This window comes from Glandiceps talaboti, chromosome 2 (genome assembly GCF_964340395.1).
Source record: "Glandiceps talaboti chromosome 2, keGlaTala1.1, whole genome shotgun sequence".
Lineage (NCBI taxonomy): Eukaryota > Metazoa > Hemichordata > Enteropneusta > Spengelidae > Glandiceps > Glandiceps talaboti.
In genome coordinates this window covers 30,912,782-30,929,090 of record NC_135550.1, presented here as the reverse complement: position 1 = coordinate 30,929,090, position 16,309 = coordinate 30,912,782, and positions in this window count along the sequence as shown.

Here is a 16,309-nt window from a genome sequence, read left to right as displayed (position 1 = left end):
GCTCCACTTGTCCGTCTTAGGTTCTCGTGTTGAGCACCACATTTCATGTGTCAGTATTATCGTCTTCGCAAGCTCGGATTCCGCTACCCGGCCGTCGGTCACTGATCTGATTACGTTGCATAGAGTACCTGTGTTAACAAATCTACCGACAACACACAGTATCGAAGACCACGGCACGAAAAGTTAAGATTTCTGTCCTGACTCCTGTCGCTGATCTCCTAGATCCTACTTCGTCGATGTCGTCTGTCGACACATAATTATGTACACTGTTCACATCCTCGATTAATATATACTTTGTTGCACTTTCCTTCCTGGTACAGCTACAGCTCCGAGACCCAAGTCAGGCATTCCTCCACACAGCTCAGTTACAGAACAGTTGTTTGGTTTCTTGACTACAATACTATTCATTTACTTCAGTGCGTGTGACGTCATTCTATTGTTATTTGTTCCAAGGAGGCAAACTTTTACACAGCGCCATCTATGTCGAAAATATACAATTCGTAAATACCCAGACTCTATCCCGTTGTGGCAAACGATGACAAACCCTTAAATAAGTAGATTGGATGTATAATGGTATGTTATGTAGCCGATTTTAATGACCTTCTCTTTTTTACCATCTTTTATTCACTGCCTTGATTGAGTGACTCTTAATAACAGTAGGTCTTCTACATGTAGAAGGTTAGTTTTGGGTATACTTGGTATGTAATCTGATTATTATAACATTTGATTAGCTTTTGCTTGAATCACGTCTTTGTATTACATTTTAGGGATCTTGTAGAACAGCTGTCGAGACAACTTGAACTTGCCATACAGAAGATAATTCAATAAAAATAAAGGGAAAATGGCCAAATTGGTAAAGTTTAAAAGGCAAACCGGAACACACATGTCCAGTGACACACGGCTCTGATTAAGCAGGGACGTATAAACTCTTTATGTTACGTCCCTGATATAAGTTGGCAATATACACTTAGGCTATGACAACAATAAATTGTTAAATGACATTTCTTTTCTTCAAAGTAGTAAAATTAACATCCTAACCTAAGAGTAAATGAAATGGTTTGAGTTAGAAAAAACCGTACATATCGACTGATGAAGGGCAATGGCCAGCTGTACATGCATGTCCTACATAGCGAAAATAGTACTGGTTGGCAATCTGTTAGAATAACAGTATATCCATACCGATAGAAGAGATTGGAAAATTAACGCAATACATTCAACTTGGTAAATTTTGTGACAGCGAATGGCAAGTATGGTGATGCAGTACCCAAAGGCATACAGGAGCCATACCTTAGCCAGGACAGCTGTTTAATAATATTTATTTTAAGTATGAAACAGTGATTTCCAAATTGTACAGTGTCATCAAAATGCTGTGCTTCATCAGTGGTTGTGATAATGTCAGAGGTTAAACATGTTAAAGTTGGTTTTCAAGATCTAAATTTTCCAATAAATATTAGTTAATTACTACATCCAGGACGTCTCGTTATACTGAAATAGAAGGAAAGGTCTGATTTTGTTTTGTTTTCCGAAGTTTATTTCCAGTTTCTTTCCTGTATTTTATTTCACTCTGTCTATTTGACACACTTTAAAGGTCACATGGTCACCACATGTACGTTCACACGAAATACACCGTGCAAGTGAGAAAGGGATGCAGGCTCAATAATGCTTCATCCAATATAGCGAAATATTAACTTGTAATTCATCGTGTGTGTTATTGTATGTATCTGGAGCTTATACTAAGTTGTCACTCAATCCCACTAAATTTTGTGGAAAAAAAACCTTTTTTAAAAGTACATTAGACAATGAAAATCTACTAAACCGGCAAACATTTTTGCACTCTGCAATAGAATTGTTGCAATACATAAACCTATATTGGCGTGAAAGGACAACGGGTATAGGCATATGGGTCGACACTCGAGCAGGTAAAGGTCTTCCACATGTACACGACTCATGACTGCTCAGTGGGCAAACTAAGATGGCGAGCTTTCATGTTCTGACATAACGGTGGACTGCTTACACAAAACTAGCAAATTCGGGGCTGTATTGATCGAAGGGACCCTCAACACTGACCGTACAAAGAGAAGTGCAACGTAAAACAGCGTTGACATAAATGATAGTCGGCTAATTAAAAACTATAAAATACAGTATTTCTGTCTTAAATCTGATGGAGCATTAATCATAAAATACAGGCTATCAAGTTTGACTGTCAAGTTTAAGTTGGCACCGTGTGTAAATAATAGGAACATCACCATGAACTACGAACATTTGATACCCAGGTCTTGATAACACATGACTGATGACCTGCCATTGATCTGTCAATGTTCACAGACCACAACGAAAACCACAACAACACGTCTCGAGTGTCTTGGGATATTTGGCATATGATCCAACTCATAATTCCTGCGTTGACATATACATTATAGTTCACATTGGGCCACAATGAATGACCGTCAATGATGAATATGACAACTCGAGCACCATGTCTTGAAGAAAAAACAAAAACAAAATTGTCATGTTGCATTGTACCTCAGACCAGATTGTACCATCGTCCTCTGGTATATAAAACGTAATTGCCTGTCACAATAAGGTAAATCATTTCCACAACCAAGTAGATAGGCAGTTTACTCTTCAAGTTCTGGTTATGGTAGTAATGTATAAGTGAATGATTCTAATTTCATAAATTTTGTCATATTACGCACTACATACAGTTTGATCTGTTCATCTTGAACTTCTATATAATGTCTTTTACGACTGTTTAATTTTGTAATCAAACGAGAAAAATGCACCAAGTTCCTCAAATGTTCAAATTCACGATCCAAATTCTTCACCTTTTCCCATGGAATGTTTCTTTTAATTTCTATTCATGAAACGATTGTGACTAATGGGAATCCTGCTATTAAGACTTTGATATTGGAAACCGTCAATTTATACATTTTTTGAAGCCGAATGTGCAATATTTCAGATATTTGATTGGCTAATCGAAAATGTTCGTTCTTCAGGTTTCGACACTGTACTTGAGGGCGGTATTAACATTATAGGTCGCTGAATCCGCTGACAGGCACGACAGGACAATTAAAAGGATTGTACATGTGCAATGTATCGATGAAATGCTAGCAAATTACGATTTGAAAAACAAACTCTTCTACCATCGAAAAAGCACGTATTAAATTAAACGATTTAACTTTTGCAAGAATGCCTGATGATGTGGTAAAGTTCATCCACACAGGCCAATATGCACTGTGACGGATGTCATAAGGAACGAAGGCTTTACAGAAATATACTTCCCTTTCGTTGTTGATTCAAACTTGTTTTGAAAGCTGTTGAGTTATGACAATAGTCGATGTGTAATTGATACTTGATATATATGTACTCTGGTATTATGGGATATTTCCATGATTTTAACACCGTGACGTCACGTCGCCAACTAAGTGCAAAGTACGTCTAAAAGCAGGTAAAGCAAAAACTAAGACGGAAATGCACATTGGGAATTGCCAAACTTTGGGTTGGTAACTTGAAATATACTCCATTTCAACGTCTTAGAAATTTGCAGGAAGAGGAAGAGGAAGGGAAATGGAGAACAGCCCAAGAGGTACATCCCTGCGTGGGACGCGATTATAGAATAGATGAATGTCACCTTCACCGTCATGGGGTTCACTGGGCCATGGGCTAGCGTCACGGTGGTGTTGTAGGTGACCTTTAAAAGGTCATAACATCATACCAAATATGGAAGTCACTCTCGGTAGTTCAGCAGTTCACGGGAATCTCAGTCCTTTACAAACATAAGTTTTGAGTACCTAACAAAAAGTGACGTCACGATATTGCACTTTTGCCATATTCGCAACATGTATGAGGATGACTTGAAAAGTTCAGACTCTAGATCTAGTAGATGTAAATAGTATTTGGGCAGATTATTTATAAATTGGCATTTACACAACAGGTATATAGACGTTGTCTGTCCAACGGAATGCTATAAACTTTGTACAAAAAAAACAAAAAAACAGACATAGACTCATACATTACAAGAAATTACAATGTAGTGGTCATTGGAAATTTTACAAGTCTGAATACCACGACGCTGACTTAATCCATCCCGGCGTGTTGTAATGTTCTGGAACTATCGAAGTGGTTTCCTCGAAGTCAATTCAAGCTTTGGTCATGCATGACTTATGAAGGCTAACAGTGGTTTTGAGGGTAACCCATGTATACCTTTGATACCACAACCTTAGATATCAAACAGTCAATGTTCCTATAAACTTGAATGACAAAACTATTAACGAGAAAATAACCCTTTAATAGCTAAGTATAAACTGTGTGCATAGTTTATTCTAAGCCTACAATATAGTTATTTATTTATTTATTTCAAATCTGAGGATAAAGGTATAAATACATACGAAATAAAATTCTCACTGGACTTTCGTATAACTTCTGACGTGTACGCTTTTGGGCATCTGCTCAGCTCTCAAATCTCGATGCCTCCAGCGATAGTCCTTAAAACCCTAATTCACCGACATTGGCGCTCTATAAATCTCATTATTATCGGGATCAATGTAACGTAAGCGTGTCCATGGCTGAAATTTGACGTTACTTGATAAAGAATCACCAATTTCCATCATCCTTCTTCTAAATCTTCAGATTGGGATAATATAGTAATTAATACCTATATCATTAATTCTGGTTGCCAAATTTCCACTTACATAATAAAATTAACATTTCAAAACAAGTCACTCATGGAGGTGAGTTTTGCACACAGTGTATTTTATTGTTGCAGTAAAGTATTTTTCAGGATACTGAAAACAGGAAATATCACTTGTTATGTGATGTCAGCAAATTTGATCAAACCCTATTTACGTCATCAATATAGCCATCATAGCGGGTCACGGTGTCATGACCTTGTAAAAGTCAGACGTCAGTATATAAATATTATCAGACATGATTACAAGTTGACTATAAAAGTTTATGTTGCATTACCTCAGACCAGGGGGAAATGTCACACCATGTCAAAGGACGAGAAAAGGGGAGGAAGAATACATGGATGTGGGGGGGGGTGCTCCTAGTCACTATCGAAAACCTCAAACTCAATATCATCCAGGTGTTGGTTGACAAAACAATTCAATATACAATAATACGATAACGCTTATTTAACTCTTTTCAGGTAATTTCACAGCTCTTCCTCTTAATAAATTCCAACCTATGTAATATTGCGTTTATCACGATAAGAGAATGAGTCAGTGTTTCATCTAAAGATATATTGCCATATTTAGTAGAATAGAACAAAAACTAACGAACAAAACCATATTAATCTAATTAAAATCTCGAGTCCTTGATTTATCCTCAGACCATAGTGGTCTGAGATTTACCGTTATGTCATTGGTATACCGTCGGTGCTTTACGCGATTTTTCAGTTCTGTGTGCGATCGCCTTCTCCTACGATTACACCCAGAACTACAAAATTAAAAAACAAACTGTAGTATACGATGGAAATGCATGTAAAGGTACTACGAATAAAGAAATCGAACCGAAGTCCAACATCAGATTTTTAATCAGATTGTCACTTTTCATACATATTAACATTTTTCATACCACAGGACATTATGTTTCTGTTATGCTGTTATGTAATGATATAACATTGTCATTTATAATAATATCATCAAAACAATAGCACAAGAATTTCGGGTATGTTAACACCAGTATATATGACAGGTAGTATGAGATGGCAAATTACCCGCTGATTAATGATTTGTCTCTGTGACTCTGGAGGTAAGTTAAAACTCAGACTACTATAGAGAGATGTTATAGCCAGGATGATCATGGATTTCTTACATATGTGTTCTTCCATGACCGCACACACACACACACACACACACACACATATATATATATATATATATATATATATATATATATATATATATATATATATATATATATATATATATATATATATATATATGTATGTGCGCACATGTATATAGTCTAGTTCCTATACAGCATCGTTACCATTTACACCTCCACTGAGTCCACTCACGTTGTAATACAATAATATACATGTATATACGTATTATTAAGGAACATCATATGTAGAACATCCTGGTATTTATACGTGTAATGCTTATATTGTCATATTGTAAAATGACCTGCGTTTTCGAGTCTTTCTTGTGAACATGAAATGGCCCCTTGCTTGGCTAAATTCATATCAAGGCCGGTAGAGGTGGAGTCGTCTTGACACTGTATTTATTCCCATGTGTTTTTGCGAGCTATATGATATCTATGTCTATCATACGTTTATCCTTCTTAGTTCGTTTGTGATATGTCCCATGCCTGGGATAGATCATAGATCTCGGAACTCCAGAGTCTACGGAGAGATGAACAATAAAACGTTACCAGAGACTGCAAATTGGGTACGGGTCGGTTTCATATTCGGCATTACTGTTAGAGAGAAAGACTTGCCAAGACTTAATTATCACAACATAGGCACGTTTGCACTGCTATGATATAAGTTATGGTCAATACATCAGGTTTGCTAAGTATGTCAAAAGAATATAGACATGTTACTGTAAATCACGGTACTAGTATTGGATTACAAATTATCACATGATATACCATGGTAAAACAAATGTTTTTATGGCACCGTGCGAATTTAAACGTTTTTGTTCTCTCGCTGAACAGAAGACACGGAAACGAGTCAAAACTGCTCATTTGTCAAAGCCAACGAAAACTGGATACTTAATATCTCTGACCAGCACTTATCGTGTAATGTTTCATTTTCTCTCTCACAGGGCTATGTGTCGATAGTTTCTCAAAACTATTAACGTTTGGTTCTGACCCGACCCGACCCGACCCACTGCAAGCCAGCACCAGCACCAGTCAAGACTGAACCTTAATAGTAGTTCAAAACTGATGTTTACACACTTCCTACTTTGTCCTTCGTTGTCATCTCACGGTTCCGATCCTAGAACAGACCCGGACAGGCGGGAACCCCACATGACGTAGGGCTGAGTGATGGCACCAAATGGTAAATGCGTCGTATTTCGAACCCTAGATGTTGAAAACATGTGCCCCGGTCACCTAAGATCGAAACTCGATATGGCTGTTGGTCTGTTTTTATCGTTACAATGTACAGCAGATTGGAAAATTGGATAGGCCAGTGTAGCGCGTCAGAATACGATTTATTGGTGGGCTGAACTAATTATGGTTGTGGACAACTTGTACTTCTCCTCAATTTGATTAAAATTTCAGACTCGGCGTCAAATTATGGATCGGAGCAGCATAGACATTGTCAATGTGTCAGCAATGTTGTCGAAACACATGGTACGTGTATCAAAACATACCATGTTACCAATACTACGTGAATACGTGTAATGTTTCTGTGGCTCTTATATATGAACACCGATATACCATGTATACACACAGTTTTAGTTAATATGATGTAAGAGGTGTAACTGAATAACAAATTCAACCGTTCACGCGTTCCTAACTCTTTTCATCGGGTACAAGCTGGCTCAGCAAAATTTGGAAGGAATTTTCAAAGGGAGCTATGACGTGGCAAGGGTCACATTAAAACTAAAGTATAAATTGGAAAGTTAACGTCACCTGTGCGAAAGTTTTTTCCAAATATGGGGCGAAAATTTCGCGTCTATATTTAGAAAGAACAAAGATACTCCCTGAATGCAAAAAATATACATAATAGGTATTCAAAATTTGGGTTTGTTTGGTGCCAAAAATAGAGGTTGAATAATACTGTATGTGCGTCAAAGCTTGGTGTAACGACTCTGCAGACGTCAGGAGGTGCTAAACAAATAACTTCTATTGTGTGTGCTTATCCAAGGAGGAACAATGTGTGCCAAATGGAGTATAGCATCCCAGGGCAGGCCTTTGTCAAGTCAAGCTAAAAATAGTCATATTGACGTCATAATCACGAGACACGAGGACTTTAGACCAAGTGGTACAGGTAAATTCTAGATGAGACGAGACATGCAATCGGTCACACAACGGTCATACCTGGCACGCGTGCCACACGTTTATTAATCAGGACAAGTTATTTATTATGTATTACGTCTGTAGATATTTTTAGCCCAGTTTTTTCAAATGCACCATCTTGTTAGAGCTTGGGTGCAAATCAGCTGATGAAACTCATAAAACTTTGTCAATAGTGAATATATACAGTTTTGGAATAATGCATGGTACTGTAGCATCTATCAGTGGCTCTACAGAGCGGCCATCTACAGAGTGGCCTAGTCCTGCTTGTATACGGAGTATGTACGTCGTCCCTTCCTTCTCTGAGGGTCTTGTCAGTAATCTAGACCCGTGCACCGACTGCAAGCAGGACTACAGAGTGGCCTAGCCGGAGGCCTACTTTAGTTGTATTCCACCTGATAGTAAAAAATATTTGATATCATGTATATTATCTTCCCTTTTATCAATGGTCATGGTGAAATTTGACTGAAACAACAGAACATTGGTGAATTGCATTATAAAGTTTCTCAGGCTGGTAGATAAGCTACTACAATCGTCTCATTAGCAAGTCCTTGCACTGTCTGTCCAGACAACAGACTTTACCCATATGTCTATTTTTGTTGTCTTTCAAGTATTAATGAGCAATTGATATGGATTTATATTTATAGAATAATCATTCAAATCAGACTTAACCTTGCTGTGGTAATCAAATAATTGAAGACAAAATAAAGTTGTGTTATATTTGTGCGTACCAGTAGATATGTCGCTGTCGAGTATGTCATCGATTGCAGGTCCCTTGAACTAACATGTCGGGTGTCGTTTCCTAGTGTTGTTTCCAGGCAAGATGATTTATTTATTTATCTAGTTATCAAGTGAAATGGCGACTGTATGTGTAGATACCAACCTAGCCTCAGCTGGCCTCAGGCGGGTTTATAATGTCAGTTGAGCAAATGAAAGCTTTATGTAAAAGAAACGCACACACACACACACACACACACACACACACACACACACACACACACACACACACACATACACAGACAGACAGACAGACAGACAGAGTGGATGCAGACAGACAGACAGACAGACAGACAGACATGTCAGACAGACACACATACATACGTACGTACGTACGTACGTACGTACAGATAGACACATGCACACACACACACACACACACACACACACACACACACACACAAATCACCGACGGACAGTCACCGAAAATGTAAGTTTCTGTTCATCGTCTAGCAATATTGCGCCCAAGGTAACCATGGTAATAGGCCCAACATACTCCCAGGCTACAGTTAATACTGTTAATAGCAGACCCCTAGTTCTGCTGGTACGATTTCAAGGCCGCAGTACCATTGCGTGTGCAAATAGGTCCACACTCGTCGACCTTTATATACTGCATGGTTCACTCACATACTACACGACCCGTTTGTGGTTCGATAGTGGCTATGTAGGTCACCTTCTAAATGCTGCCTTGCTCGGCTTGTGTTGACTAACACCCAACGAGAGCTGCATGAATCATGTAAAACAGTCACAAAATGTAATCATCTAGTCGAATCATCACGGAGAGAATTTTGATGTGTTCTTCCTCGCTTTCTAAACGTGACATTAATTTAAATGTAATACTAAGCAACTTGTGGAAAACTGTGACATCAGCATTTTCTGTGATCTTTTATCGAAAATTACAAGTATGCTATCGAAAATTTGGTTTTCAAAAGTCAATCTGGGTCCCATCGATACAAGTAAATTGGGGTATTTAGCAAATGATCTTTTTTGGAATAAAATGCACGTAATATGAACTGTATTATTGCCCCCCCCCCCCCATATCTACCAACAGCTTCGATTCGAAATGTTCCCCTAAACCTGTATTGCACAGTCTTTTACGAAAACCCGGCATTGAAATCGCCATAGATGATTTTGTTTTTATCTAAAATATTATTCATTTACTTAAAGCTCCAGGGTTCATTTTTTACAGGAAGTTGTGGGAGGGTCACTTTTTAGCACAACGGAGTCGGGGGGGGGGGGTCATCTTGTATGCAACAGCCCGGGCCATGCCCCCCCCCCCCCAGTTCTCCTCCTTGTAATTACCGAAGGCTCCCTTAATGCACTGTCATAAACGAATACTTTGAGTTGCTCCTGTATTTGATTACATTGGCAACAATTGTACAGGGTAGTCCGGGATCCGTTTCCTCAAACTAGAGACAGGCACATTTTATAGTGTTCATTGTTAGAATATGTGGTCCATTCCCAGCAATCCGGTCACGTCAACAAGTCTACTCTTCACTTCACTGACTGTACAACGCACGACCTGTTGCATTGCCTAGAATTGCATTGTACACGAAGCCGCGTGTTTTAATAGAAGATATTTCATTTACTGGGAATGTTTGTCAATAATATAATGTACCGACGACAAAATAGCTTGTATTCCCTGGTACGGAAAACAAAAAATCATTGTTCTCGAACCGTCGAACGAGTTATCGTCACATGAGATGAATCTATAATCAAAACCGACATAGCCAATCACTCAAGCCAGTCCAAAAGGTTACGAATTAGGTTTGAAAGAAAGTTGCCGAGCGCAATCCAGTTATACTCGGTGTAACAACAATTTTGTTGTAATTCGTGTAACAACACAGTTCATATTTTGTTTATCCAGGTATATTTTACAATATTGAACGGAACTACACCTGCACACAACATAACATAACATAACATAACATAACATAACATAACATAACATGTACAGTTACTGTAGCACACACAAAGCTAAATACGAGTATACCATCCTGTATAACTACTTCCTGACCCGCGTTTAGTCATCAGGGTACCTGGCCAGGAAACCCTGTAACAACAGAAAGAAACATTATATTCCTTTTCGGTGCTATCTGCTCATAGACCCTCCACCAAATAATCTGTTCGAGTACATCACAGAAAAGGTCCTTTCCTTGTCTGTGGTTAAACATCACAGCTGGAAGCAAAGAAAATGGACCAAGTCACAGCATGTGCAAAGCAACACGAAGTTCCGTTTGCCGCATTTACCTGTCCTCGTCATACATTGCAAAAATATACTACTAGTACTACTACTACTACTACTACTACTACTACTACTACTACTACTAGTAGTAGTAGTAGTAGTAGTAGTAGTAGTAGTAGTAGTAGTAGTAGTAGTAGTAGTAGTAGTAGTAGTAGTAGTAGTAGCTAAAAACGATTACTTCGACAACATGCTTTACACGGCGGGTTCGACTTTGAAACCCAAGAGTTGCAGGGAAAACATATTTTAAATTCACTCTACTGTCACAGTGATGGTGAACCAGATGTAAAGCGAAATATGGACTATTGCACAATGAGATTTATGGTACAGGTGGCGTGAGGTTGATTACGACAATATGTTACACCACATGCACACATACACCCGTGTGATATTTTTGTAGTAATCGACGTCATATCGGGCTGCTACACTGTTTACTTAGCAACGTTTGACGTCAGACCTCACGCGTTCAACGTATGTACCTGCATATACCTATGATTTACGTTTGGATGAAGTGCCCCGTATAGACCCTAAAATAAACACTGACGCTGTTACTATGGAATTACTTTGTAAACGAGGACGGGTGCGTCAGTTACCCTTTCTACAAAATGTTGTAAGAGGACCACTTCGTGATCACCAAGTCATAGTCACAAGGATTTTGCGACCATTACCCCTCTCCCCCTCCCTATTGCGACCCGAAACGGAGTGGTGACATCGTTCATTATCATATATACGTAGTGTGTAATACCGGAGGAATTTGTTTACGAAAACCTACTATCTGTGTACAGGATGTTTGCCACTGTGTAGCATCGTAAACATTATATTGTAGTTTAGGAAATACTGACACCTTGAAATTAGGTGTACGTTGACATGGAACTTACATGTAAAACACGCCAGACTCATATTCTTGTGAGATAGGTAACAGGGGGCCAATGACCCCATGGGGCAACCACTTACATCATGGCGGAGTTGTCAAAGTAAATAATTGAACGTATCTTAGATTACGATTTTGTCTTCTGACATATACTTTATACTTACCTGATAACTCGCGGCCCAGGGACTTGTGCTAAATAGTACTTTCTAACCTATCGAGTCTCTGGGCTATGTTTACTCCGAAGTCTTATGTATGCATGCTATCATAAAACAACAAAAACAACGTGTTCAAATTAACAATATGATATGTAAGTCGAAAAAACATCAGTGTATAAATATCTTAGTTGTATGGTCGATGATAAATTGTTCTTTGCTCAACACGTGTAAAATCAGCTGAAAAGGGCAAATAAAAGGTTGATTATGTAAGGGCCATGAGAAATATAAAATGATCGTTCCAATATTTGATATTCTTGACATATATAAACAATATGAGTTTCAAGTAGGTATTTTTGTGCATGATGCACTAAACAATAATCTTCCACCTATCTTCCATAACTACTTTTCTTTTATTTCACATGATCGTAATACTCGCTGTAAATTAAAAGGAGATCTTCATGTTCCAAAATATACTAGCCGACTTGGCCAGTCTTCAATTCAATTTGTCGGTCCCATGCTATGGAACAAAATACCCAATGATATCAGAAATATCCCCAACAGGGCTAGGTTTAAATCAAAATATAAGCACTGGATTCTAAGTACATATTAAGGTTATTATTTATTTGTGTTTTCATTATGCTCCAATTTACATGTACATTTCGTTTTTCTGTTTTCTTATTAATGCAAACAATTGTTGTTAGTTGTTTTCTGACTATGCAATCAGTGTTAATTTGAGCAACTACAGTCACAACATTTTTTATGATATGCAATTCTATGCTTTGGAAATTGAGTGGCTAGACTCGATTAGTTTTCCGAAAACTATTTTCTAGTCTCTCACCCACAACTTAAAATCATTTTCCTTTAGGATGTTATCATTTATTTCTTTTCTGTATGTTTATTTCTTGTGGGGAATAAATTTCAATTCAATTCAATTCAATATCATTGCTATGTTCTACAATTCAACCATCTATACAGTTCTCAGCTATGCTAAGTAACACTGCCTTCTATGATATGCTGCCTAACTATCTTAAACACGATCTAAACAGTCCCAGAAATATTTGCAGAAAATCAGTTGATAATGGAATCTACCAACTATCTGAAACTCCATATTGTATAAAGACAAAGTGGTTAGGACTGCTACAAAAATTATCAAAGATTCAACACATCTACTACATACAGAATATGAATATCTCCCAAGGGGCCGTCGCCTCATAGTACCACATGCACGTACAAACAGGTTTAAGTTTAGTTTCGTGCAATATCATTGATAACATGTAATCACTACTAAATGTATTTAATATTTATTTGTATTTATTGTAATCTTTACTTTTCATGGATTATTATTTGAGTAAATGTAATCTATGTAGCTGTGTAGTTCCTGTCAATGCAAAGGAAATCTCATGTTTTTCATGACGAATAAAGTAATTATTATATAATATTATTTACTTATTATAAGTTTGCCGAACAGTCCAGAGTCTGAAAATGTTCAACCTTAGGCAACACTGAAAATAACCCGAGGTTACTCGTCATTGTGCTGTTACTGTTTCTTTTGGAACTCCGCGAAAAGGACTTTTTTTAGTCTCCCAGTCAAACTCGAGTCGCTTGGAAGAAAAGAGACTTGGCTAAAACTGAAGTACAAAATGTACTTCGCCAGCCCTCTGATGTCCCCGGTTTGGTGACCTTGGGTCGACGGTCAGAGAATGAAGTCGAAAATACCATTGCTGTACGTCGGTATTATTTGAAGTGATATCATGTGCTTAAATTGACCTTGGGTTGAAAATTATCGTCCAACATTCAAGCGTCGCTGAAAACTGATACCTTGATGAAGCTTCGGATTATCATATACATATAATTGACTGTACTAATATTAGGACGCTAGATTTTACTCACACTATTAATTTTAGATATAGTTTTGTGAGAATGCTTGATGAAGAAGGTAATAAATGTTGGTAGATGCAAATAAAATTGTTTAACGACTGTTTCAAGTGGAGGAGTCTAAGCTTATCTGAATTAAAAATACTCGATATAATACCTACAAACATACATACATACATACATACATACATACATACATACATACATACATACACTGACATACATACATTCATACATACATACATACATACATACATACATACATACATACATACATACATACATACATACATACGCTTACATACATACATACACATACATACGCTTACATGTGTACACACTGTTAGATACAATCAGATACAGTTGTTCAATGCCATTTCCTCACAGTTCGAAACAGACAGTTCGGAAGTGGCGTCACAATAAAAGCTTAAATTTCACTATAAAAGGCGATGGGTTAAAGGGTAACCTAATCATGAAAATTTGAATATAAATTTACCTAGATGAAACTGATTACACTTTAATTAATGTACTATATCTTAAAGCTATTTACTATAATGATTTGAAACAAACAATTCATAAAGCACAGGAGGAACTAAATTGCGTTGGAAAACTAGAACATCTATCGTGAACATAGCCATTATCTCATGTTTCATTTCACATTGTATTTTACATGCTGTATTGAACGTATAAAGGAGTGAAGGCCATTCGTTCAAGGCCTCCCACGTACGATAACCATCCATTGACTGCCTCCGCATGCTTACACATCTCCATACATCTAGACACATGTAACCCATGGGAATACGTTAATGTAGTCGCAATAAAGCAGTTTACCGTAGTTTACTCGAGTCAAAGCTGTGTTATCCATTGTTAGCATAGATTAGTGAATTTGTGGAGCCATATTACGAGAAAGGGCACGAACATATACTGAGTAGCGTGGACATATGCATGTCAGTTTCATGGCGCTGATATTAAATTGTGTACGGTATAAATTACTCCGTAACACACATGTACAGCAGTCCGCTACAGGCTAATATAATATCCGTTCCAAAACTGAAACGATCATGCTGTGAAGGAAGGATCACTAGATGGCATAGTAAAATACAGATTTTAAGCTAACATTTTACTTGCCCAATTATAATTTCTATGATATTCCAATATCGTTTTGGAAAGGTCACGGTAGACAATCTCATTTTTTTTACATACATGCCAGACTCGGTAATCAAATTTCAGTTGCGGATTTTTCTCCCCTGTCTCGAAAGGCGTCTTATTATAGTATTATACAGAACTAGAATCAACCACTCTGTCCTATTTTACGAGTTTGTTGTGATTAAAGAAAAAAACTATACAAAAATTGAAACATTTGTTTAATTATCTGGGATGAATTATGGTCTACTCTGTCATCGTCATGGTGACAACAGGAACAGCTTCGAAGCAACTCGAAGCTTTCGTTGATGTCAAAAACACCCTTTGTCTTCAGTCGTTAAATATAGGCCCACATAAAGTGTTGAATGATGCACAGGTACATGTTAATAATGGTGATCACTGCTCAGTAAGGAAGCATAAGTGAGCAAAATATAATGTCGCAAGTGTAAGGATGTTTCCCATGACAGGGCATCATGATTCCGCCCACAACAAAACCGCGAGGAAATCGAATTTAATAGAAAGTGATCGTTAAAGTAAGGTAAATGTCTGAGCGAGCAATACTCCTACTTGATGTTGTACATTGAGTACTATTGATACGTGGGACTTCAAGTGTGGTTTCCGCGGCACATTCATGAAATTGGCATATTGACTTAAATTACACAAGCATTTGTTTTGAATTATAAACTTTATTTTTTCACAATTAACACATATAGTAAGAGTTCATTCGGATAACAACAGGTCCCAAAATTAAGTCTTTTCAGGTTAGAGTCTACTTCCATCAACGGTTTCTGCCCCCCGCCCCCGCCCCGGGGGGTGCAATGAGATATTCTGGAATATCCACAAGGTAACGTTCTAAGCAATAAATCCTACTGGATACTTACGTCTGGAATGGTTATAGAAAATTGCACATTTGAAACGGAAAATATAATGTAGGCCTAACTGGGAAATTGGGTGAAACTGGCCCTGACCTACTATAACAAAGTCAGTGGTGATGGCCTACTGTCGGACTACCAACACGTTATTATTACATGTATTGAATATATTAGAAGAAATTGTACACTTTTTGTCATAATAAGCTCCAGTCATTTAAAACAGATGAGGAAGTTTGTGTGTGGGGGTGGGGTATCACATGTCTGTTTGTCGTCGAGGCTAACTAGCTGAACAACACTTCGATTTTGCTGGAGGTTAAAATTAAGGGGCCGCATATTTGAGTGATGTGAGCTACAATTTGCAGAATAAACTCAATTTAGCAGTTTTGAGATAAAACTACACGTT